Source organism: Solanum tuberosum, unplaced genomic scaffold (genome assembly GCF_000226075.1).
Source record: "Solanum tuberosum cultivar DM 1-3 516 R44 unplaced genomic scaffold, SolTub_3.0 scf00259, whole genome shotgun sequence".
Classification (NCBI taxonomy): Eukaryota; Viridiplantae; Streptophyta; class Magnoliopsida; order Solanales; family Solanaceae; genus Solanum; species Solanum tuberosum.
The window spans coordinates 795,249-822,995 of NW_006239180.1; the positions used below are offsets into that span (position 1 = coordinate 795,249).

General features: G+C 40.8%; 1 pseudogene; it reads left to right on the forward strand.

Annotated features, from left to right (window-relative positions):
* The window catches only part of LOC107062685 (uncharacterized), a 127,815-nt pseudogene that overhangs the window by 34,846 nt on the left and 65,222 nt on the right, over positions 1 to 27,747 (forward strand).

Consider the following 27,747-nt stretch of genomic DNA (forward strand, 5'->3'; position numbering starts at 1 on the left):
AATGCTTAGCAGGTTGAGGGTGATAAGCTTAGGGAATAGGCTAAGGAGCCTAAGAAAGCAAGAACAGGTAACTATGAGTATTCCCAACAGAATCGGGTAGTGGAAATAGCTCGCAGTTTCAGCAGAGGTCTTCGACTCTAGCACTTTCATCAGCTAGTGTTCCATCCCCCAGGTTCCGTAACGATCAGAAAGGTAGGGTGTCAAGCTCTAAGTCTCAAGGGAGTGTTACAGATACCAAAACCTACCCAACTTTCCCGAAATATAGTAAAAACCATTCGGGCGAGTGCCTTGCAGGTAAGGAAGGATGATTTGGATGTGGTCAGTCTGGTCATAGATTGAAGGATTTTCCTTCTAGATAGGGTCAAAGAGGAAATAATGGTAGAGCTTAGTCTACAACTTCAGCAACACCAACAGGTCACCCGACTCAGCAGGGTAAGTTATCTGGTACAGATGGCGGACAATGTAAAAACAGGCTCTCTGCTCTTCAGGCTCGCCAAGATTCGAAAGATTCTCTTGATGTAGTCACTGGTACGTTACGAGTCTTTGACCTTGATGTTTATGCATTATTAGATCCAGGGGCTATGTTGTCTTTTCTAACTCCTTATATTGCAGTCAAATTCAGTGTTAACCCATAAAATCTTTCAGAACCCTTCTCAGTCTCTACTCCAGTCGGTGACCCAGTTATAGCTAGACGGGTATACAGAAATTGCCCTGTTACAGTCTCTCAAAAAGTCACCTCAGAAGATCTTGTAGAGTTAGAAATGGTGAACTTCGATATTATTCTAGACAAGGATTGGTTACATTCATGTTATGCCTCAGTCAATTGTAGAACTAGGATTGTTCATTTTCAGTTTCTAGATGAACCAATCTTAAAATGGAAAGGTAGCAGCTTAGCGCCTATGGGTCGATTCATTTCTTACCTTATGGCTAGAAAGATGATCTCTAAGGGTTATATTTATCATCTAGTTCGGGTTAAGAATTCTAGTTCCGAATCCCCAACTCTTGAGTCAGTCCCTGTAGTTAATGAGTTTCCAAAAGTGTTTCCAGAAGTGTTTCCAGATGTTCTTCCTGGAGTTCCTCCCGGAAGGGAAATCGACTTTGGATTTGATGTCTTTCCAGATACTGATGTGCCGCGAAATCAAGGCACATTTGATGCTTAATAACTATGAAGTAATATTGGAATTAAGTGAAATTTTGGATTATTTGATGGGTTTGTTAAATGTGTAGGCAGAATCTGAGTCATATAAAAAAGAAGAAAAAGAAGCAGAACTGATGCCGACCAAGTGAAGTTCACGGCCAACTTTACAGACCGTTAACTTCATTACGGTCCGTGGTTGACCTCATGAAAGTGAGGTAGTGGTTGGGCCTTGAGAAGATGAAGTACAAGAATAACCAAGTGAAGACCACAGAGGGTTATACGGGCCGTAGTCCTCACCACGGACCATGGTACCTGCAGTGAAGCTGAACCAGTATGGAAGCAAGAAAGAAGTGAAAGAAGGGGGTTTCCCCAAGTGAATCCCACAGGCGGCTTCACATGCCGTGGTCCTCACTACAGACCATGGTAGCTGTTGTGGTGCATTTTCCAGTGACCAAGTTTGAAGACCCACTTTTGAGAAGTCCAAGGCAAGATCACGGAGGGCTTCACAAACCGTGAAGCCCTTGACGGGTCGTGGTAGTGGCCATGAAAAGGCTCGACAACTCAGTCCTAATTCGATTAGGACTCATTTTAAACATTCTATTTTGAATTACTTAAGGTTGTTTTTGAATATTTGTTAATCATTATTCATGATCTTACATTTTACGACTAAGAACAGGGCATTACATTTAGCTTCAGATTTTGGATTCAAATTATTTTTATCAGTTTGAAGTTTGTATTTCGATTATCAGATTATCAAGTGGTTGTTGATTTACCAATTATTTTTGCAAGTATTTCTTAACATGTTTTCATTCTCCAGTACTGATTCTTTACGTGAAAACATGAGTGGCTAAATATCACGACTGGGTGTGTCAGATGTATGACGATATTCTAGTTGTGATTTTGTAAAATGAGTAAAAGGTAATCTTTGTTTACAACCTGTAGTTTACACCTTTCATTATCATTTTAGTCTATTGAGTGCATGCTTTAGATAGACCTGTACCTGGTGTTTGTCCGATAGAAAAGCATCAGTTAGGAAAATGCTAAACTAATTTAACTAATTGGAGTTAAAGATGGAGTTCGAGAGAAGAGATCTTTAACACCATATCAAATTAAGCGAATTCTAATATCGATAACACTTTAAGTTCGAGCAAATGAGAGTGAATATTATCTGATTAGGCTGAGAAGCGTTAGATTAATTCAACTCGTAAAGGTTCTGTAAACATTGATTTACCTGATACTCAATTTACGGGAGAGCATTATAATCGATGTCATAGTGACAACAAAACCTGGTTTCTTTAAATTAATTGAATCAACTTACAACGAGATCATCTGTGAACTGTGTATCTATGTTTTGACTGCAAGTGTTGCTGATAGAATACTTTTCAATCAAACCCAATTTACTTTTCGTATTATTTGTTTAGGAAATAGTAACGACAATTGAGTAAACGCGATAGTGAAACTTTATCTGTAAAGAAATTCTCTGTGGGATTGACCTCAACTCTGGTTGAGTTCGGTAAATTGACAATGAACGTTTACACTTCTTATTTTGAATGTAAGTTTAGATGTATTAAATTTTGGCGCCGCTGCCGAGGAATTTCATTCAGAAGTGTTTTACTAGTATTTATTCGATTTGTAGTTATATTTCCTAATTTTACGTTTTGTTCTGTGTTTGTGTCTCTTTCATGTGAGTATTACTGTGTATGCCAAGAAATAGGAGTAAAGGAGCTCCATTGATCCCTTATGACTCAGAACTTGAAAAGATTCTTCAAAAAATGGTGAATGCACAAGAACTAGAGGCACAAAGAAAAAGGTTGGGACTAAAATCTGAAGCTGCTGCAGGAGGTGTTAAGCAGAATGGCGGTAACAACCAACCTACGGTGGTAGATGAGAATAGAGGAGTGGATGGATTGATCCCTCCCCAGCGCCAACCAATAGCTCCAAGGGGTAGAGATTAGCACCAGCGCACATGATGTATGATGAAGATGATGCAGATTTGGATGGAGCTGGAGCCACTGGAGCGATAGTGTTACCTGCACTACCTCCAGGGGTTAAGTTCACAATCACCAGCACTATGATTCAATTGTTGAACCTTAAAGGTATGCTTAGGGGTGCAGTTGGTGATGATGCGAATCAACACTTGATGAATTTTGTGGCTATCTGTAGTCACAAAAGATTCCTGGGGTCAACCAAACAACAATGAGATTGAGGTTGTTTCCATTGTCTCTTACTGGAGAGGCGACTAACTGGTTGAATGAGATGCCAAATGACTCCATCAGAACTTGGAATGAGTTGAAGGAACCTTTCCTCGAATGATTCTTCCCAGAATCAAAAGAGCTGCAGATGATGGACGAGATTAGTACACACAAGCAGCTACCAGGAAAAGCAATGCATGATACTTGGTGGAGGTTCAGCCAAGAGTTGAAGAAATGCCGCAACCATGATCTTACCGAAAGACATCTTAAACAGTCCTTTTATAGATCTCTGAATTATGTTACTAAACATGTTGTTGATGCAGTTTGTGGAGGCTCATTTATGAGGAAGTCATTTACGGAGAGCATGCAGCTATCAGATGAGGTCTCAAAGAACAACAGAGCATGGTACACTAGAGATGCAGAGGTAGGAGAGCATGGGTATATTTCAGCTTTCAGATGAACAGGGGAAGAGGGAAGAAGAAATAGACCAAGACATGGCACATATGAGGACTCAAACAGACTTGCTCACAAAGTACATTGTTGCCAAGTCTGAAAAGGTGAATGCTGTGGGACAACAGAACATGTATGAAGATCAGGATCTTGACATTGATGAGGAAGCTAACTATTTTGGGAACCAACGAGGTTTCCAAAATTATAACTCTGGAAATCAGGGTTACAATTCTGGAAATGTAGGTTGGAGTTATGCTAGGTATGGTCAGTATGAAAGGCCAGTAAATAGAGATCAAGGAAACTGGCAAAACAGAGATGGGTATAGGAATGATCGCAATGGTGTATATGTACGTCCAGGTAATAAAGACCAGGCGAGTGGTAGTTCTAGCGGGTCTAAGCTTGAGGACATGATGGCTAAGGTACTTCAGAAGGTTGAGTCAACTGTTGCAGAGGTGAAAGAAATTAGAGGTGACTTCTCGAGCATGAGTCAGTTGGTGGAGTCTCACACCACCTCCATTAAACAAATAGAGGCAACTCTCAGCCTTATTGAATCAGAGAAAGAATGGATCACTACCAAGTGATACCATTCAAAATCCCAAGAAGGACTGATACTGCATGGACATCGCCACCAGGAGTGGTAAAGTTCTTTCTGACCTTATTTCTACAGGTACCAAGTATGAACAGGTCTTGGAGTAAGCTAGCAGAGAGGAGGATGAGACTATACAGCTAGATGATCTAGAGGAGGTTCAACAGGCTTAACCTAAAGCACAACCTGCGAGAGGAAAAGAGAAAGAGGTTCAGGAAAACCTGCCCTTACAACAGATTCCCAGGCTACCTCCTCATTTCCCTCAAAAACTCGAAAAGAAAGCTGAAGATGGAAGGTTTAAGAAATTCATCACCATGCTGAAACAACTTTCAGTAAACATTCCATTGGTAGAAGCTCTAGAGTAGATGCCAGGATATTCCAAGTTCATGAAAGACTTGGTTACCAAGAAAAGAGCTGTAAGTCATGATTTTTCTAACGATGTTCATCATTGCAGTGCCATTGCTACCAGATCTCTGGATCAGAAAAAGGAGGATCCAGGTGCATTCACAATACCATGCACCATTGGGTCAATCAAGTTTGCAAAAGCTTTATGTGATCTGGGAGCTAGCGTAAAATTGATGCCTTTAGCCATTTATAAAAAAGTTAGGTTTAGGAGTACCAAAACCTACAACAATGAGGTTTATGATGGCTGATAGGTCAGTAAAGAGGCTGGTGGGAATCCTGTGTGATGTACTGGTACAGGTTGACACTTTCATCTTTCCAGCTGATTTCCTGATTCTGGATTGCGAAGTGGATTTTGAGGTTCCCATCATCTTCGGAAGACCCTTTTTGGCCACGAGAACAACTTTAGTGGATGTTGAGAGAGGAGAGTTGAAGTTCAGACTCAGCACAAATGAGGTAAGGTTCAATATTTGCAGGTCAATAAAACAACCATGAGATATGAATGTGATATCTGCAATAGAGATGGTTAGTGATGAAGACATGAGAGTACCCATAAAAGAGAGAATGACTGTTGAAACATTAGCAACAATACTTATGAACTTTGATACTGATTTACGGTCTGCCTATGTAGAGACTGTGAATTCCTTGCAGGGTATGGGAGCACATTCGTATGCTCCAAAGAAATTGGACTTGGACTTGAAAAACAGGACAAGCCCTCCAGCGAAACCATCCATTGAGGAGCCACCGGTGTTAAAGCTGAAACAGTTACCCACTCACCTCAAGTATGTATTCTTGTGTACTAATAACACTTTACCTGTGATATTGGCTACAAATTTGAATGAAGAGCAGGTACAAGAGGTGATCAAGGTGCTAAAAAGATAAAAAAGACCCATTGGCTGGACCATTGCTGATATAATTGGTATACCTCCAGGTATTTGAACGCTTAAGATTCCTGCAGCCCGAGTATTAAACAACAACGGAGGTTGAACCCACCTATGCAAGAGGTGGTTAAGAAAGAAATAATCAAATGGTTAGATGCTGGGGTGGTCTACTCTATCTCTGATAGCCACTGGGTCAGCCCAGTGCAATGCGTGCCTAAAAAGGGAGGTATGACTGTGGTGGCAAATACCAAGAATGAATTAGTCCCACAGAGACCGGTCACTGGATGGCGAGTGTGCATGGACTACATGAAACTGAACAAGTGGACTTTGAGGGATCATTTTCCCATTCCATGGACCAGATGCTTGACAGGATGGCAGGTAAAGGTTGGTACTATTTCTTAGATGGATACTCTGGCTGCAACCAGATATCAATTGCACTTGAAGATCAGGAAAAGACCACCTTCACATGTCCTTATGGCACTTTTGCGTTTAAACGCATGCCATTTGTACTATGTAATGCACCAGCCACATTCCAAAGGTGTATGATGTCCATCTTTTCAGACATGGTTCAGGACACTCTAGAGGTATTTATGGACGACTTCTCTGTAGTAGGCGATACCTTTGATGACTGTTTGTTGAATCTTAGCAGTGATTTATAGATATGTGAGGAAGCCAACTTAGTGCTAAATTGGGAGAAGTGCCACTTCATGGTAAAAGAGGGTATAGTCCTTTGACACAAGGTGTCATAGAAAGGATTTGAGGTCGACAAGGCTAAGATTGAGGTGATTGAAAAATTACCTCTGCCAATCTGTGTGAAGGGTGTTCGAAGCTTCCTAGGACACGCCGGATTCTATGGGCGTTTCATCAAAGACTTCTCCAAAATTGCACACCCTATGTGCATGCTTTTAGAGAAGGAGGTGAAATTTCTCTTTGATGGAGCATGCCTTAAAGCTTTTGAGTGCCTAGAAGAGAAGCTGATTTCAGCACCGGTGATTATTGGCCTAGATTGGGCGGAGCCATTTGAGGTGATGTGTGATGCTAGTGGAACTGCATTAGGAGTTGTGTTGGGACAGAAGCTCAACAAGATGTTCCATCCGATTTACTATGCTAGTAAGTCGCTAAATGGGGCACAGCGAAACTACACAGTCACTGAGCAGAAACTATTGGTTGTAGTGTATGCTTTTGAAATTTTTAGAGCTTATCTACTGGGCACTAAGGTGATAGTTCACACAGACCATGCTACCTTAAGATATCTCATGGAAAAGAAAGATGCCAAGCCTAGGCTCATCCGATGGGTATTGGTTCTCCAAGAGTTTGACTTCGAAGTGAAAGACATGAGAGGTTGTGAGAACCAGGTAGCTGATCACCTGTCTAGGTTGGAAACTGCAAAGAAGGAAGAACTTGAGCGCGAGATAGATGACACATTCCTAGATGAGCAGGTATTAGCTGCTACTCTTGACCTTATTCCTTGGTTTGCTGACTATTGCTAATTTTGTGGTTAGTGATTTGATTCCTAAGGGGCTAACATGTCAGCAAAGGAAAATGATATTGCATGATGTAGGTAAGTACTTTTGGGATGAACCATATCTGTATAGGGTGTGTGCTGAGAGTATAATTAGGCGATGTGTTCCAGAAGCCGAAATGTTGCACATTTTGGAGGCCTGTCACTCATCTCCGGTTAGTGGTCATCATGGTGGTGCTTGAACAGCCCACAAGATACTTCAGTGTGGGCACTACTGACCCACAATTCATCAAGATGCAGTGGACATAGTAAGGAGCTGTGATGTGTACCAGCGGCAAGGAGCCATCTCTCGGCATCATGAGTTACCCATGACACCTATTCTGGAGGTGGAATTGTTTGATGTATGGGGTATTAACTTCATGGGACCCCTCTGTGGGTTCATATGGGAAGAAATATATACCGGTGGCTGTGGACTATGTGTCTAAATGGGTTGAAGCTGTTACGTTACCTAAGAAGGATGGAAAAAGTGTTGCTGGGTTCCTGAAAAAGAACATATTCTCAAGGTTTGGAACACCCTGAGCCATTATCAGTGATGGTGGGTCTCAGTTCTGCAACAATGTTTTTAGTGCACTTCTGACCAAGTATGGGGTAAAACAACACAAGGTGGCAACACCTTATCACCCATAGACTAGTGGTCAAGTGGAGGTGTCCAATAGGGAAATTAAAGCAATCTTGGCAAAGACAGTGAATGCCAACATGACAGATTGGGCACGGAAGCTAGATGATGCCTTATGGGCATATTAGACAGCTTTCAAAACACCTATTCGTATGTCTCCATATCAATTAGTGTTTGGAAAGGCACGTCATTTTCCAGTTGAGCTTGAGCATAGAGCATTCTGGGCGTTGAAGATGCTGAACCTAAATTTGAGCGAAACCGCAAACTTGAGGCTAGATCAGATCAATGAGATGGATGAGTTCCGTCTGAGGGCCTATGAGAGTGTAGCACTGTATAAGGATAGGATAAAGCTATATCATGACAAGCATATTGACAAAATGAGCTTTACTCCTGGTGACTTGGTGTTACTCTTCAACTCCAGACTACGTCTATTTCAAGGAAAACTGAGGTATAAATGGTCTGGACCTTTAAAGTTCACATAGGCTTTTCAATCTGGTGCTATTGAACTAGAAAATGAAAAAGGTGAGAGGTTCAAAGCTAATGGTCAGCGAGTCAAGGAATGTTTGGGTGCTCCTGAGGATGTCAAGATTTTAGAGGAATGCAAACTTGATGAAGTCTCAGTAATCAAGTAACCTGCGTCGCGCCGCGACGTTAAATTATGCGTTGCTTGAGAGGCAACCCAAGATGTAATTATATTAGGTATGTTACCTTTAGCATTATTTTTTGTTGTTTTTATACAGTCACTGTGTGCTGATGTGTGCAGGAGAGAATAGGGGAAAAAATGCAGGACCTGGTGTAGACTGAACTTCACGGTCAGTATCACGGACCGTAGTGATCTGCACGGGCACTATCACGATCCATCAACTTGAGGACTAAGTTTGGAAGCTACTAGAAATGACATAAAATAGGGTTCACGGTCCGTCAGAGAGTGTACGGGCCGTCTAACCTCTCGTGAACCTCAGGTAGGAATTTCAGTTCCAAGTCAACATCACAGATAGTTTAACAGACCGTTATTCCCTTAACGGGCAACTTCACGATCCGTCGTCTGCACCATGTAAGTTTCTTTGCCAAGTCATTGTCACGGACATACCACAGATGGTGATGGCCTTCACGGGAAGTTTCACGGCCCATAATACACTACTTAATAACACCAATTACCCGACCCGACCCGCGCGTAACCCAACTCAAAATTAAAACGTATTTATTCAATTTCTAAAGGCAAAGAGTCAGTTTCTTTCTATTCTTCTCCTCCATAACGGCTATCTAAAGGAAGAATTGATTACCATTCATCAATAAATCCTACATCCTACCCAAGAATTGAAACCCTAAGTGCTCAGTTGTGCAAGTGTGTCAAGCTACTTCTAGATTTTGGCTTTTTTTCACTTCCATGTAAGTTGATTTTCAATGGTTTGCAACGTTCCATATTTTCTACACCAATGTATAATGACTTCGACTTTCTTGATGTCAGCATACCTTTGTAATGATTAATTGCTAACTGATACTTAATTGGAGTGGGTAAGTCGAATTGGTAAGTTTTAGTTATTCTTGTGTGTTGGTTGATCACAGAGTCAATTTTAGGTAGGTGGTGAAATTTAGGTTATTTAATTTAGTTAAATAAGAAGTGGCTAAGTCTTAAAGTATAAGAAGATCTTGTATTTGTAAAAAAATGGAGGTTAAGTGCTAAAATTCGAGGTTGGGAAGGAGGTGACTGACCTGTTGCCCAGTGTAAGACTACGACAGGTTGTACGGACCGTGGAAGACATCACGGGTCATGCAACCTGTCGTAGACCACACTTGAACTCAACCCAACCGTTAGTTAAAGTTCACGGGCAGTATCAGGGACCGTGGTGAACCTCACGAGCCGTGAAGCCGTCCGTGAACATCCCTTTGTAAAATAGTTCCACAGTCCATCTTGCACACTGACTCTGTCCCAATCACACAAGTGCTTTCATGGTCCGTGGTACATACCATGGCCCGTACAAGTTCTCGTCCAGTCTACTTTAGTTGTACAATTTTAAAAATTTTCTATATGCAGTTTTTGTTCATTGTTGGTTCTGTGGCCCTTCTCAATAATAGATTGGATAACGACATTCTTAAGGCAAGGTGTCATGATGATATTCCACAAGGGAAGTCTGAGTACCCGCTAGTGTGTCATTTTATTGAGGATTGTACTGAATCGGTGATTTGTTCCTCAGGTACAATGGGTCCCAGAAGGAAGAATGCTAACAAACCTGGCCCCGTCACCGCTTCGCAATAAGAGGGTCATGACGACTCCGAAGCGACTGGGTCTGAGGTGCAAATAAATGTCACACCTGAAGATTACTTGCCTCGGGCTACTAGATCACTGGCTAGAAGAGCTATTCTCCAGGACTCTCCTCCTCAAGCTGAAGAGGGAGATAGCAGTTCTGATAACGGGGAAACCTCGGGAAGTAAATCTTATGTTGATGCTGGCAGCCAATCTGCGAATGACTCGGGGGACAGTGCTGAATCTAAAAGCGGTTCTCAGAGCGACATAAATACCTCTCCACCTGTGGCTACCACAGAAGCTGAAACTGGAGTACGAGAGGAAGCAATTAATAGAGAGGATAACGAGGAAATCACCGATGATGACACCATGGTGATGTATGTGAACGCTCAGGAACCTAACGCTGCATTGAGACCACAACTAATTGCTTGTTATCTCTCCATGTGGACTGTCAACCGGTCTAAAGAGTTCTTTGACAATGGTATTGTGAATAAAACTGGGGATTTCAAGAATCGAGTAATCATGCGTGAGACTAGGGTGGTGGTAGCTGATATCAATTCATTTTTGGACATCTATTAGATATTTCAGCTCTATCAGTTCGACTGGATGGACAATGCACCTGGCAAATACTCTAGCCACCTGACCAAATAATTTTATTCCTCTTATGCAGCTACATTGATGAATTTTGTTGCGGATACAGAGACCACGAAACGTGGACAGAAAGACATGGCTATTACCTGGGGTCCACTCGACCCAATCATAGTTAGGGGTAAATCAATAGATATTTCTGAGGCATCGATTAACAGAATGTTGTACGACACATAATACTCTACAGCAACTTCAGTTGGACTTTTCGAGGGTAAACATCATGACGTCATCAGTGATACTACAATGGAAGATCAGACTTCTCGAGAAAGGGTTTTATGCTGGATTGGGAAGCAGATTGCCATAGATGGGGAAAATGCAGTTTGGGTCACCACAACTCCAACTCTCATCACTAAAGCTTCACTGTCTTTTCCAGCCAAGGTTTGGTGGGCTATTGTCCGAGCGCAATTGCGACCAACAGCTAATGATAACACTTTGTCACCTTCCCAGGCCTCGTTGGTAGCATGTCTTATGGCAGGTTACCCGTTTAATGTGGGATGTATAATAGCTATCGAGATGAGTGACAGCGCACTAAATGAGAGAGCTGCACTTCCTTTTCCCTGTCTAATAGGGAAATTATGTCGAGGAGCAAACAACCTAGTTGATAGATGGGGTGAAACATTCAGACTAACCCAGGTTTCTAAAATCAAGGATGTCGCGAACAATCTGTTTGGCGCAAAGTCTTCCGCTGTGGGAACTTTAGCTGTTGTTCCACATGTCCCACTTGACATCTCACATACAGATAGATGTCCAGAACAAGGAGATTCATCACAGCCATCCACAGATGCACCACCACCTCCAGCTTCAGCCTCCCAGACTCCATGTACCTTTGTCACTGTCCCTATGTTTTTTCTTGAGAAACTGGTTGCAAATCAGCGCCAGAACAGGACATTGGTAGACCATATTGTGCTCCGGATGCCTCAGCTGATAGAGACAAAGGTATTAGCTACGATAAAGGAGATCAAAGATGAGATGAGGACGGAGCTATCGGTCTTAAAGGACAGAATGGATGGTTTGGAGAACCTTGTTCAGGATCGCTTCTAGGCTACCGGTTTAGCAGATACTGAAGAGTTCAGAGCCCAGTTGGCTGAGATGAGCACTCAAATTGCTAAGCTGGCTGAAAAGCCAGCACAGGTGCCCACTCCGGTCATGCCAGAGTCGTTGATGCAAATGTTAAGTTAGGCACCCTCCAATCAAAATCTCGATGATCTTTGGGGAGCACCCCCCACGAGTAAATCCGGCAAGAGAAAATATAAAGCTAGAGAACTTGATGAGGAGACCCCTACTGACCCAGCTAGAGAGACAAGAAGGCAAGAAAAGAGAGCTCATAGAGCATCAAAGAGGGAAGCTAGAGAGAAGGAGGCCCTTGAACATCAACAACGAGATGCAGCCTTAGTTGGTGCTTCTGGTAGTGGTGCACCTGCTCTGACTAATGAGGACCAAATTGATTATGTCCCGAGTTCTGATAGTACACCCATTGATAAGGGTGCCAATGCTGATCCAACGACCAGTGCCTAGAGCGCCGTAGGTATGACCCTTCCTCATAGCCTGTGTATTTAATTTTTCTGTATCAACTCTGAGGGCAAAGTCCTTTTTATTTGGGGAGGGGGTGGTCAACAACCAGCCATAACTGTTAGAAAAATGGAGGTTGTTTCTGTGTATTATTGTTTTGGGTTGTTTTATGTGTTGAGGTGTGCAACAACTAATTTGTGAAAATTGAGATCCTGCATCTGAGTTTGATTGTTAGGATCTTTAGATGCCATCTTAGATACTGAAATATGTTGAACATGGCTAATCTGACAAATTTATTGGTGAACCAAGAAACTAACAAAATGCAATCATGTGTAGTGTGTGTGTAAGTTTTGATTGAAGTCTAACACTAAGAGCAGAAACTAGAACTTGCCTAAGTAGTCGTGCTTGAATCTGAGAATAACCGGATAGGAAAGGATCAGTAGGCCAGTTTTGTTAAACCAGTAAAAATCCAAAAATAAAAGAACTAAATGAAAAGATTATCACTTGAACCCAATTTGAGCCTTAAAACAGTCTTTGTTCTTACCTAACATATATCATATCCTAGGTTCTCCGAAAGTACGATATCACTACTCAGGCCAAAAGCCTAAGTTGAGGGTGATTGCAACCCGAATAGAAAGAAGAAGGAAAAAAAAAGTTCGACCAGTGAGCTAAGTGCATAAAAGAAAAAAAACTACTGGATTGGGCTGAAATAAGAAAAAGAGGGAATCACTCAGAAAAGAGTATCACATAGTTATGTCATTTGGATCCCCAGGATTGATGACTTGTTCGACCAACTTCAGGGTGGTAGTCATTTCTCAAAGATAAACCTCAGATCATGTTATCATCAGGCTAGAGTCAGAGATAGTGACATTTCGAAGACAGCCTTCAGAGCTCGGTATGGTCATTATGAATTCATAGTTATGTCATTTGGACTAATCAATGCTCCTGTAGCTTTCATGGATTTGATGAACAAAATGTTCAAGCAGTACTTGGACTTTTTCGTTATCGTCTTTATTGATGATATCCTCATTTACTCTAGGAATGAGGAAGAATAAGCGAGTCAGAGTTTTTCTGCAAACTTTCAAAGATCGCCAGTTATTTGCAAAATTTAACAAGTGCGAGTTTTGGTTACAATGAGTTGCTTTCCTTGGGCATATTGTGTCTAGTGAAGGAATTCAAGTAGATTCCCAAAAGATAGAAGCAGTGAAACAATGACCTAGACCTACCTCTGCTACAGATATCAGAAGTTTCTTAGCTCTAGCGGATTACTACAAGAGGATTGTGGAAGGATTTTCGTCCATAGCCTCACCATTGACTAGGTTGACTCAGAAGATAGTCAAGTTTCGATGGTCAAATGATTGTGAGAAAAGCTTCGCAGAATTGAAAACTAGGTTGACTACAACTCCTGTCTTGACTCTACCAGAGGGTTCAGATGGTTATGTGATCTATTGTGATGCATTTAGAGTCGGCCTAGGTGGTGTGTTGATGCACGAAGGTAAAGTTATAGCTTATGCTTCTAGATAACTTAATGTACATGACAAGAATTATCTGACTCATGACATTGACAGAGTGTTCAAGCAGTACTTGGACTTGTTCGTTATCGTCTTTATTGATGATATCCTCATTTACTCTAGGAATGAGGAAGAATAAGCGAGTCAGAGTTTTTCTGCAAACTTTCAAAGATCGCCAGTTATTTGCAAAATTTAACAAGTGCGAGTTTTGGTTACAATGAGTTGCTTTCCTTGGGCATATTGTGTCTAGTGAAGGAATTCAAGTAGATTCCCAAAAGATAGAAGCAGTGAAACAATGACCTAGACCTACCTCTGCTACAGATATCAGAAGTTTCTTAGCTCTAGCGGATTTACTACAAGAGGATTTGGTGGAAGGATTTTTCGTCCATAGCCTCACCATTGACTAGGTTGACTCAGAAGATAGTCAAGTTTCGATGGTCAAATGATTGTGAGAAAAGCTTCGCAGAATTGAAAACTAGGTTGACTACAACTCCTGTCTTGACTCTACCAGAGGGTTCAGATGGTTATGTGATCTATTGTGATGCATTTAGAGTCGGCCTAGGTGGTGTGTTGATGCACGAAGGTAAAGTTATAGCTTATGCTTCTAGATAACTTAATGTACATGACAAGAATTATCTGACTCATGACATTGACCTTACAGCAGTGGTGTTTGCACTCAAGATTTTGGGAGACACTACTTGTATGGTGCTCATGTAGATCTATTCATCCAATATGTATTCACCCAGAAAGAGTTGAATCTTTGCCATAAAAGATGGCTTGAGTTCCTCAAATATTATGATATGAGCGTGCATTACCATCCAGGTAAGGCAAATGTAGTAGCAGATGCTCTAATTAGATTATCTATGGGTAGTGTAGCACATGTTGAGAAAGAAAGAAAGGAGTTAGCAAAGGATGTTCACAGACTTGCTTACCTAGGAGTCCATCTTACGAGTATATCAGATGGTGATGTAATGGTTCAAAATGGGGCAACAACTTCTTTGGTAGTGGAAGTTAAAGAAAAGCAAGACAGCGATCCGATATTACTTGAACTCAAAGGTGCAGTCCACCAACAGAGAGTTGAGGTTTTCTCCCAAGGGGGAGATGGTGTTCTTCGCTACCAGGGTCGATTATGTATTCCTAATATGGGCAAGTTGAGACAACATATTCTTGAATAGGGCCATAACTCCAGATATTCTATCCATCCAGGAGCCACTAAGATGTACCGCGATCTGCAGGAGTCTATTGGTGTAATGGTATGAAATGAGATATAGCGGATTTGTGGCTAAGTACTCCAATTGCTAGCAAGTCAAGGTAGAGTATTAGAAACTAGGAGGTATGACACAAAAGATTGACATTCCTACTTGGAAGTGGGAAGAGATCAACATGGACTTCATCACAGGTTTATCTCGTACTCGCAGACAACATGACTCAATTTGGGTGATTGTTGATAGGGTTACTAAGTCTTCTCGCTTTTTGGCGGTCAAGACAACAGATTCGGCAGATGATTACACCAAGATTTACATGAAGGAGATTGTGGGGCTCATGGGGTTCCTTTGTCTATCATCTCAGATAGAGGTCCTCCGTTTACCTCTTATTTCTAAAAGTCATTTCATAAGGGTCTTGGTACTCAGGTTAACCTTAGCACATCATTTCATCCACAGAAAGATGGTCACGCGGAGTGTACCATTCATACCTTAGAGGACATGTTGAGAGCTTATGTGATTGACTTCAAGGATAGTTGGGATGATCAACTTCCTGTTATGGAGTTTTCCTACAACAATAGTTACTATTCCAACATTCAAATGGCCCCTTATGAGGCATTGTATGGGTGTAGATATAGGTCTCCTGTTGTATGGTTTGAAGTAGGTGAAGCAGCCTTGATAGGGCCAGGTTCAGTCCATTATGCTATGGGGAAAGTGCTACTCATCCGAGATAGACTTAAGACAGCCCAGAGTCGCTAGAAGTCTTACGCAAAAGTAAGGAGAAAGGAACTAGAGTTCGAAGTTGATGATTGGGTATTCCTGAATGTGTCTCCTATGAAGGGGGTGATGTTATTTGGCAAAAAAAGGAAGCTCAGTCCCATATATGTAGGCCCTTACCGAATCTTGAAAAGGATTGGTAAAGAGGCTTATGAGTTAGAGTTGCCAACATATTTGGCAGAAGTGCATCCAGTCTTTCACATTTCACTTTTGAAGAAGTGTGTGGGTGATCCAGCAACCATAGTGCCATTACAGAGTGTGGCCGTGAAATATAATCTTTCATATGAGGATGTGCCAGTTGAGATTCTCGATCGTCAGGTTAGAAGGTTGAGAAATAAGGAAGTCACTTCAGTTAAGGTTTTGTGGATGAGTCAGTTCGTAAAGGGAGCTACTTGGGAAGCACAAGCAGCCATGAAGTCCAAGTATCCTCACCTTTTTCCTTTCGATCCCACTCCACCTTGAGGTATTAGTTCATCTTCAGTTTTTCAGTCATTCATGCGTGAATTCAGTCTTAGTATCATGTTCCTTCAGTTTGTACTTGCATTTTCAGCGTATTTGTATGTTCTTTGAACTTAGTTCAGTCAGAAATTAGTCTTCAGTTTTTAGTGGTAGGGATGCAACTCATTCCCTCCATTTCAGCTAGTTTAGTCTTCATTCGAGGACGAATGATCCCAATGGGGAGATATTGCAACACCTCGATAACCAGACCTAGGAAAAAATTGCAAAAGTTACCTGAAGCAGTGAACCACGGCACGGTCACGTGATAGGGTCCACGGTTCGTTGACTTGCCCGTGGTCATGACTTGGAAGTCACCAGGCCCAGACGTTAGACCACAGGCACCTTCACGGTCTGTGGCCTTGACGACGGGCCATGGTGGCGTCCTTTACATCTAGGCAGTAGCCTTCCTATCCTAGCCCTCAGACACCCCTCGCCCATGTGAGGACCACGGGAACCTTCATAGTCCATGGTCCTGAAGATGGGTCGTATGGACACTTAGGCGCAAAACAGAGCAAATAGGGCTGAAAATAACAAGAAATGGAATCCTACGGATCGCCGAGTTCAACTTGGCGTGTCGCCGAAATGACATGAACTGCCCTTCGTTTCAGTACGCGAAGCCTTGAAGGAAGTGGATCAAAAGGTGAGGAAAGGAGCAATCGGCGAGTCGCCGATCAGTTCCGCGAAACATTACTGTATCACCTAATGATCCAGAATGCGAGGATACTAAAGGAAAGACACTGAAGGTGATGAGCTGACCAAAAGGCGGATCGTTGAGTTCATTGGTGATCTCAACTAATGTTGCCGAACAATCCTCCACAGCACAATTTGTGAAAACTAAAAATACTATTTAGAATTGTAGTCTTGATGGGAATTTTTTTTGAGTGGAACATTTTAGAGTAAAAATTATTATTAGTCTATCGTATTTTTCTCTCAAGTTCGGAGAGGGTATTGTGGAGACTTGAAGAAAGGAGTTAATCTTCCCCAAGTTGGAAGTGGGTCTTCTTTATTCTTCTTCCGTAGCTTAATTCAAGGTTTAATTTCTTATACCCGGTTGATTTCTTTATCATGTTAGGTATAATTTCTTATTTCTTGATGTGTGGCTAAAAACTCCCATTCTTAGGGTGTGATTTAGTAAATATGAGTTTATATTCTTGTTGGGTCTTGCTTGCTGATAGGTTAGATGTATTTTAATGGTGATTTCACCTAGTGGTTGTGGTTTAATTTAAAGGGTTTTTTGTTGCAAATACAAAGCCACGCATGTGTTTTTGGCTTGCCCGAAAGGGAGGTCGTGAAACCAAAACCACTAGACTGATGGCCTAAGGAGTGGGTCGACATGAGGATCAGCTGGAGAGGGTTAGCCCTAGTCCCATATCCTAACATTCAGCTCGAGAGAGTGAGTGGGATACGGCGTAGGCTGGTCTTCATCCGGCTAATGGGTGTCCAAGAGGAATGCATTTAAAATGGGGTAAGTTGTCCGAGAGGGAACTTATTTCCATTTAAAGCTTAGCCTAGTCTTTATTATTTTACAAAATTACTATCGAAAGCATGTCCCCAATAATTTATCTCAACTTATATTGCGGTCACATCCCAAGAACCTTTCCCCATACTTGATTTTCTTGTTTATTTTGCTGTTTTAGTACTTGTTACAAAACCCCCTTTGATATTTGACAGTTTATCTGTCGCCCCCTTTACTATACAATGTTTTTAATCGCAAATGTCTTTAGCTACGACTAGTTAGACTGTAAATTCTATTTTTCTATCAATTCTCAAAATCGCTCCCTTGGGACACGACCCCGACTCTTGGTTAGGTTACTATATTATCGACGATCGTAGACACTCATACCGTAGGATAGTGTTGTTGGTCACAATAAGCATCAGTAGATCCCACAGTTCAGTCAGATTCTATTGCTTTGACCTTTTATCAGTATATCCAGTATTCAGTTTCAGCAAGTTATAAATTGGTCACTGCATTCAGTTATCTCAACATTCATTATCTATATCATGTTCAGATTATATCATTGCTTATCTGCTTTGTTCAGTTATATGTTATTTCAACAGTATTCTATCCTGCATGCTCAGTACCTTTCAAGTACTGAATCATACTCTACACTACATCTTCTCGTTATGTAGGATCAGGTTCTGAGCATCCAGATCACGCTTAGATCGGTTCCTGATCTGCAGTTCAGCAGAATCAATGGTGAGTCCTCATTCTCCGAGGACAATAGTCATGAGTTTCTTTTCAGTATTATAGTCCCTTATTTTCAATTTTGCTAGACTTAGCTTGGGCCTGTCCCAGCATTTCTAGTCAGTTAGAGGCTATTTTCAGACATATATAGATTCAACTTAGTATTGAGTTAATATCTTCTTTGTATTAAACTCATCAGTTTTCATATATCTCAGTTATAGTATATGGGAATTCCCGATCTTTTCATTTTGCTTATGATTATAGCCTCCGCATAATTTTTATTATTCAGTTTATATTTACTATGCTCATGATCATGCCAGTAGGGTTAGCTTGGGATCACTTGTGGTCCTAGGTCCAGTATCCGCATTTCGGGGATAGCTCGGGGCGTGACAAACTTTGTCTTACAGCATTTGGTTTAAGTGTCCTAGGATGTCTGAAAAGCCGCACTAGGTAGACTCCTTTTCGTGGATGTGTAGTGCGCACCACATCTAATGAGTGGGAAGCTACAAAGTGTCTTAGGAAAAATCTTCATTTTCTTGTTACTCTTATCATGCGTAAGGTATGATTTAATTCCATTCTAACTCGACATTCTACGTTTCAGTGATCATGCCTCCTCGTAGAGCTAACGCCAGGAATGCAAATGCCAGGAACACAAACGCAGCTCCTATAGTCCCTGATCAAGAAGTGTTGAATGCAGAGTTCAGGAACTCCATTCAGATGTTGGCTCAGAGTGTGGCCAACCAGAACAATCATCGAGCTCCAGTTCAGGTAAATGCCAATGTACGGTCAGCTGCAGCTAGGGTGCGAGACTTTGTTAGGATGAATCCACCGGAGTTCTTAGGATCGCAAGTTGGAGAAGATCCCCAAAACTTCATTAATGAGGTCCAGAAGATCTTTGAAGTGATGCAGGTAACTGGGAATGATCGGGTTGAGTTATCATCTTACCAACTGAAAGAAGTTGGTCATATCTTGTATACTCAGTGGAAGGAGAACAGGGGTACAGATGCAAGGGCCGAGGAATTTATGAACTTAAGGCAGGGTAACATGACGGTCCAAGAGTATGGGCTCAAGTTTAAGCAACTCTCCAAGTATGCTCCTCACATGGTTGTTGATTGCAGGGCTCAGATGAATAAGTTTCTGTATGGAGTGTCTGACTTAGTGAAAATAGAGTGCTGGAATGCTATGTTGGTGGGAGACATGAACATCTCTAGGCTCATGACTCATGACTCATGCTCAGCAGGTTGAGGATGATAAGCTTAGGGAACAAGCTAAGGACAATAAGAAACCAAGAACAGGTAGCTACGAGTATTCCCAACATAAATCGGGTGGTGGAAATTGCTCACAGTTTCAGCAGAAGTCTTCGACTCCAGCACCTTTATCAGCTCATGTTCCATATACCAAGTTCTGTAACGATCAGAAAGGTAGGGTGTCAGGCTCTAAGTCTCAAGGGAGTGTTACAGGTACCAAAACATACCCAACTTGCCCGAAATGTAGTAAGAACCATCCGAACGAGTGCCTTACAGGTAAGGAAGGATGCTTTGGGTGTGGTTAGTCTGGTCATAGATTGAAGGATGGAGACAACGCCAATATAATTACTATATATAATTAAATCTGCTCACACCATAATAATATAGAGATTATGAATAATGAATAAATCTGCTCACAATCTAATCACTTCTTCCTCTAGAAATGAGAAATTTGGTCATATAAATTTAATGCATGTCCTTCTAGACAGGGTCAATGTGGAAATAATGGTAGAGCTCAGTCTACAACTTCAGCAGCACCAACAGGTCGCCCGACTCAGCAGGGTAACTCATCTGGTACAGGTGGCGGATAGCACCAACACATGCTCTATGCTCTTTAGGCTCGCCAAGATCAGGAAGATTCTCCTGATGTAGTCACTGGTACGTTACGAGTCTTTGACCTTGATGTTTATGCATTATTAGATCCAGGGGATACGTTGTCTTTTCTAACTCCTTATATAGTAGTCAAATTCAGTGTTACCGGTCTTTGATCTTGATGTTTATGCATTGTTAGATCCAGGGGCTACTTTGTCTTTTGTAACTCCTTACATAGCAGTCCAATTCAGTGTTAGCCCAAAAACTCTTTCAGAACCCTTCTCAGTCTCTACTCCAGCAGGTGACCCTGTTATAGCTAGATAGGTATACAGAAATTGCCCTGTCACAGTCTTTCAAAAAGTCACCTCAGCAGATCTTGTAGAATTAGAAATGGTAGACTTCGATATTAATCTAGGCATGGATTGGTTACATTCCTATTATGCCTCAGTCAATTGTAGAACTAGGATTGTTCATTTTCAGTTTCCAGACGAACCAATCTAAAAATGGAAGGGTAGTAGCTTAGAGCTTATGGGTCAATTCATTTCTTACCTTAAGGCTAGAAAGATGATCTCTAAGGGTTATCTCTATCATCTAGTTCGGGTTAAGAATTCTGGTTCCGAATCCCAAACTCTTGAGTCAGTCCCTGTAGTCAATGAGTTTCCAGAAGTGTTTCCAGATGATCTTCTCGGAGTTCCTCCCGAAAGGGAAATCGACTTTGGAATTGATCTACTTCCAGATACCCAGCCTATATCTATTCCTCCTTACAGAATCGCTCCACCTGAGCTTAAGGAATTGAATGAGCAGTTGAAAGACCTTCTAGATAAGGGCTTCATCATACCTAATATTTTGCCATGGGTGTACCAGTGTTGTTCATAAAGAAGAAAGATGGTTCTCTCAGAATGTGCATTGACAATAGGCAGTTGAACAAAGTCAGAAAGAACGCCAGTTATTTGCAAAATTTAACAAGTGCGAGTTTGGTTACAATCAGTTGCTTTCCTTGAGCATATTCTGTCTAGTGAAGGAATTCGAGTAGATTCCCAGAAGATAGAAACAATGAAATAATGGCCCAGACCTACCTCTGCTATAGATATCAAAAGTTTCTTAGGTCTAGAGGGTTATTACAGGAGGTTCATGGAAGGATTTTCATCCCTAGCCTCACCATTGACTAGGTTGACTCAGAAGATGGTCAAGTTTCGATGGTTAGATGACTGTGAGAAATGCTTCGCAGAATTGAAAACTAGGTTCACTACAACTCCTGCCTTGACTCTACCAGAGGGTTCAGATGGTTATGTGATCTATTGTGATATATCCAGACACAACATAGGTTGTGTGTTGATGCAGCGAGGTGAGTGAGAAGAATTATCCGACTCATGAACTTGAGCTTGCAGCGGTGGTGTTTGCACTCAAGATTTGGAGACACTACTTGTATGGTGTTCATGTAGATGTGATCCCAGACCATAAGAGCCTCCAGTATGTATTCACCCAGAGAGAGTTGAAACTTCCCTAGAGAAGGTGGCTTGAGTTCCTCAAAGATTATGATTTAAGCGTGCATTACTATCCAGGTAAGGCAAATGTAGTAGCAGATGCTCTTAGCAGATTATCTATAGGTAGTGTAGCACATGTTGAGGAAGAAAGAAAGGAGCTACCAAAGGATGTTCAAAGACTTACTCGCCTAGGAGTCCATCTTATGAGCATATCAGATGGTTGTGTAACGGTTTAAAATGGGGAAGAATCTTCTTTGGTAGTGCAAGTTAAGAAAAGCAAGGCCGCGATCCGATATTACTTGAACTCAAGGGTGCAGTCCACCAACAGAGAGTAGAGGTTTTCTCGCAAGTGGGAGATGGTGTGCTTCGCTACCAGGGTCGATTATGTGTTCCTAATGTGGACATGTTGAGACAACATATTCTTGCAGAGGCCCATAACTCCAGCTATTCTATCCATCCAGGCTCTACTAAGATGTACCGCGATCAGCGGGAAGTCTATTGGTGGAATGGTATGAAAAGAGATATAGCAGATATTGTGGCTAAGTTCCCTAATTGCCAGCGAGTCAAGGTAGAACATTAGAAACTAGGAGATATGACACATGAGATTGACATTCCTACTTGGAAGTGGGAAGTAATCAACATGGACTTCATCACAGGTTTTACCTCATACTCGCAGACAACATGTGTCCATTTGGGTGATTGTTGATAGGGTTACTAAGTCTTCTCACTTTTTGGCGGTGAAGACTACAGATTCAGTGGAGGATTACGCCAAGGTGTACATTAATGAGATTGTGAGGTTGCATGGGGTTCCTTTGTCTATCATCTCAGATAGAGGTCCTCAGTTTACCTCTCATTTCTGGAAGTCATTTTAGAAGGGTCTTGGTACTCAGGTTAACCTTAGCACAACATTTCATCCACAGATGGATGGTCAGGCAGAGGGTACCAGTCAGACCTTAAAGGACATGTTGAGGTCCTCAGTTTACCTTTTATTTTTGGAAGTCATTTCAGAAAGGTCTTGGTCCTCAGGTACAATTCAGACACTAGAGGAGATGTTGAGAGATTGTGTGATTGACTTCAAGGGTAGTTGGGATGATCAATTTTCTCTAATTGAGTTCGCCTACAACAATAGTTACCAATCCAGCATTCAAATGGCCCCTTATGAGGCATTGTATGGGCGTAGATGTAGATCTCCTATTGGATGGTTTGAAGTAGGTGAAGCAGCCTTGATAGGGCCAGATTTAGTCCATTATGCTATGGAGAAAGTGCAACTCATCGGATATAGATTGAAGACAGCCTAGAGTCGCCAGAAGTCTTGCGTAGATGTAAGGAGAAGGGAACTAGAGTTCCAAGTTGATGATTGGGTTATCCTGAAAGTGTTACCTATGAAGGGGGTGATGAGATTTGGCATGAAAGGGAAGCTCAGTCCCAGACATGTAGGCCCTTACCGAATCTTGGAAAGGATTGGTAAAGTGGCTTATGAGTTAGAGTTGCCAGCAAATTTGGCAGCAGTTCATCCAGTCTTCCACATTTACTTTTGAAGAAGTGTGTGGGTGATCCAGTATCCGTAGTGCCATTAGAGAGTGTGTCCGTGAAAGATAATCTCTCGTATTAGGATGTGCCAGTTCAGTTTCTTGATCGTCAGGTTAAAAGGTTGAGAAACAAGGAAGTCGCTTCAGACAGGGTTTTATGGAGAAGTCAGTCCGTAGAAGAAGATACTTGGGAAGCAGAAACAACCATGATGTCCAAGTATCCTGACCTTTTTCCTTTCGATTCCACTCCAGCTTGAGGTATTAATTCCTCTTCAGTTTTTCAGTCATTCATGCGTCAATTCAGTATTAGTATCATGTTCCTTCAGTTTGTACCTGCATTTTCAGTGTATTTGCATGTTCTTTGAACTTAGTTCAGTCAGAAATTAGTCTTCAGTGTTTAGTGGTAGGGTTGCAGCTCATTCCCTCCATTTCAGCTCGTTTATTCTTCAATCAAGGACGAATGATCCCAATGGGGAGATATTGTAACACCTAGATAACCAGACATAGGAAAAAAAATTAAAAAACTTACCTGAAGCAGTGAACCATGGTAGGGTTCACGGACCGTGATAGGGTCCATGGTCCATTGACCTGCTCATGGTCATGACTTGGAAGTCACCAGTCCCAGATGTCAGACCACGGGTACCTTCACGGTCTGTGGCCTTGGCGACGGGCCGTGGTGGTGTCCATGTCATCTAGGCAGTAGCCTCCCTAGCCTAGCCCTTAGACACTCCTCGCCTAAGTGAGGACCACGGGGACCTTCATGGTCCGTGGTCCTGAAGAAGACAGGTCATGGGGGCGTTTGGGAAGCCTTACTAGTAGCCTCCTAAATCCTGAGCCACCAGACCTCAGCCCAAGTGAGGACCACGAGGACCTTCATGGTCCATGGTCCCTCACATGGGTCGTGGTAAGGTTCGTGAGAAAAAACCTCTACTCAGTAGTCACCAAGTGAAGACCACAACCCATTTCACGGTCCGTGGTCCCTTTCACGGTCCGTGAAGGTGGCCGTGGTCAGCCCCGTCATCAATTTAAGTCAGGGGTCTTTTGGTCTTTTCCTATTTCGTTGGACCCTTAAACTACATTGTTTTAACCCTAAACTACGTGGTTTTGATTAGTTTTAGCCTAGAAACATAACTAGAACTTACCTAAGTCAAACCACTAATCAAAAACTTAGAAAATTAGAAGCAAGAGAGGAGTAAAAGTCGACCAGACCAAAATCCAAGAATGCAACAGGTTTACTTCAGTTCCAGCTCAGAAATTAGGGGATTTCTCTATGGAATTAGTCACCAGGTATGTGAGATTTCACTAGTGGGTTCCTTTTACCTATTAGGTCCCTAGTTTTCAGTCAGTTTCTTGATTCCCTTATTATGACTAGACTTAGGGTTTCTTGAACGTTAGAATTGTTGGGTTCTTAGCTGTTAGAATGATTCAAATCAAATTAGTACATTAATATTCAGTTTAATGCTTGAATTCTAGAACCCTAGATAAGTATTGCTTTAGGTCTTGAATTACACATGCTAGGTTAGATATTTTAGCTATTTAGTTATACATGCCTTAGTTAATAATGGATCAATATTAGTATAATTGTTCCATTCTCAGTTTGCATGTTCAGTTTGTATCTAGTAACTTCCAGAAATTCAGTCATAATGTGTTCATTACTTAATCCATTGGGAGTAGCATAATACCGAGTTGGACTAGGGTTCACCGTACCCAAATAGTCCCAGAACTACTACCCACGTAGGTTGTAAGTCCCCTCTGTGGACATTATTTCAGTGATCATGCCAACATGCCTCTATACCTCTGACAGGGTATATTGGGTCCTCTCGATGGGGTGTATACATCAGACTCCACTTTTAGCTCATGTGGTTTTATTATCGTTTATTAGTAGCTCCCTAGTTCAGTCAGATTCTATTGGATTGACCTTTTATTAGTAGATCCAGTATTCAGTTTCAGCATGTTATAAATTGGTCATTCTATTCAGTTATCTCAGCATTCAGTATCTATATCATGTTCAAATTATATTATTGCTTATCTGCTTTGTTCAGTTATATGTTATTTCAGTTGTATTCTATCCTGCATGCTCAGTACCTTTCAAGTACTGATTCATACTCTGCGCTACATCTTCTCGTGATGTAGGTTCAGTTTCTCAGCATCCAGATCACGCTTAGATCGATTTCCGATCTCCAGTTCAGAAGAATCAGTGGTGAGTTCTCATTCTACGAGGACAATAGTCATGAGTTTCTTTCAATATTTTAGTCCCTTAGTTTCAGTTTTTCTAGACTTAGCAGGGGTCTATCCCTGCATTTATAGTCAGTTAGAGGCTATTTTCAGACATTGATAGATTCGGCTTAGTATTGAGTTAATATCTTCCTTGTATTAAACTCATCAGTTTTCATATATCTCAGTTATAGTATATGGGTATTCCCCATCTTTTCATTTTGATTATGATTATAGCTTCCACATAGTTTCAATTATTCAGTTTATATTTAGTATGCTCATGATCATGCCAACAGGGTTAGTTTGGGATCACTTGTGCTCCTAGGTCTTGTGTCCGCATTTCAGGGATAGCTCGTGGAGTGACAATTTTTTTTACCTAATAATACTGGTATTACTTTTACTGCCTTTCAAAAATTTGTTGAAGATGATGTTGCGGCAGTCAGCATCAATGAAATTAATAATTTGATTTCTGAAAATAATTATTTGGGAATATTAATAATAATAATAATAATAATATTAATCATAATAATAATAATAATAATAATGGGTCTGAAATTTATGAATGGAATCTTGATGGCTTGACTGATAGACAGTTAACTATTTGTGTTCGTAGAATGCTTATGTATGGAATTATCTATAGAAGTGTTAAAAATTCACATAGAAATATTTGCAAAATGATAATTGCAGGCTTTACTTGCCAACTTCGAAAAAGCATATTGTTACGGGCCAACTATCTGTAGAATCCTTAGATCTATGTCTATGCTTAGACTTTCTTTTTCTATAAGGTTCATCGTGATATGAAAAAGCATATTGTTACTCTTCCCTATGAAGACAATTTCTCCGAGGATGATATTCCTACTAAATCGTGTCCTTGTTAGATGAACGCCAAATTGGTAGAATTCTACAAAAAGGAAATTGATAACCTGTTACAAAAGGGTTTGATAAAACCTTCGAAATCACCTTGGTCTTGAACTGCATTTTATGTTAACAATGCTGCTGAAAGAGAACGAGGTATCCCCAGGTTGGTTATAAATTATAAACCTTTGAACAAGAATTAAAAATGGATTAGGTATCCTATTCCGAATAAAAGAGATTTATTGTCAAGATTATATGGCGCCAATATACTTTCAAAATTTGATCTAAAATCAGGATATTGACAAATCCAAATATTTAAAGAGCATTCTTATAGAACGGCTTTTAATGTCCCATTTGGACAATACGAATGAAATGTTATGCCATTTGGTTTGAAAAATGCTCCTTCTGAATTTCAAAAAATTATGACTGATATTTTTAACCCCTATTTGGATTTCATCATTGTTTATATTGATGATAATTTGGTTTACTCAAAGACTCTTGAAATGCATACTAAGCATTTAGACATTTTCAAAAAAACAGTTATACAAAATTGTTTGGTAATCTCTAAACCAAAAATGAGTTTATTTCAAACAGATGTTAGATTTCTAGGACATCATATTTGTTAAGGAAACGTCACTCCAATCCAAAGAGCAATAGACTTTGCCTCAAAATTTCCTGATGTTATTACAGATCGAACTCAATTGCAACGATTTTTGGGAAGTCTGAATTATAAATCTCCCTTTTATAAAAAAATATCTCATGATTTTTCCCGTTTATATGACAGGCTAAAAAAGGATCATAAATCACCTTGGACTGATAGTCACACCACTTTGGTAAAGATTATTAAACTTCGAGTTCAATCTTTAATGTGTTTAGCTCTTGCTAACCCTGTTTGGTAAAAGATTATTGAGACAGATGCGTTGAATATTGGTTATGGTGGAATATTGAAATAAATCAATCCCCATGACAAAAATGAATACTTGATTAGATTTCATTCTGGAAAATGAAGCAATGCCCAAAATAAATATGACGATGGCTCACGAAATGTTGACCATTGTTAAATGCGTATTAAAATTTCGAGATGATTTTCATAATCAAAAGTTTTTAATAAAAAACTATGCACAATCTGTGAAATATAGGTTTTATAAAGATTTCAAAAATGATGCATCAAAATTGATTTTTGCTAGGTGGCAAGCCCAGTTAGCTCATTTTGATTTTGAAATTCATTATAAAAAGGGAAATGATAACTCTCTTCCAGATTTATTATCTAGAGAATATCTATCTTCACAATGAGTTTTCTGTCTCCCTTCTTTACTGATAAAACTTTAGTTACTATACTGAAAGTGATTCCTCTTAATCGAGACATACATGAAATTATCTTGTGTAATATCATAGACCATATGGTGATGGACATCTTCTCTATTCATAATATCAAAGAGATCATCGATTTTGACGATTATTATCG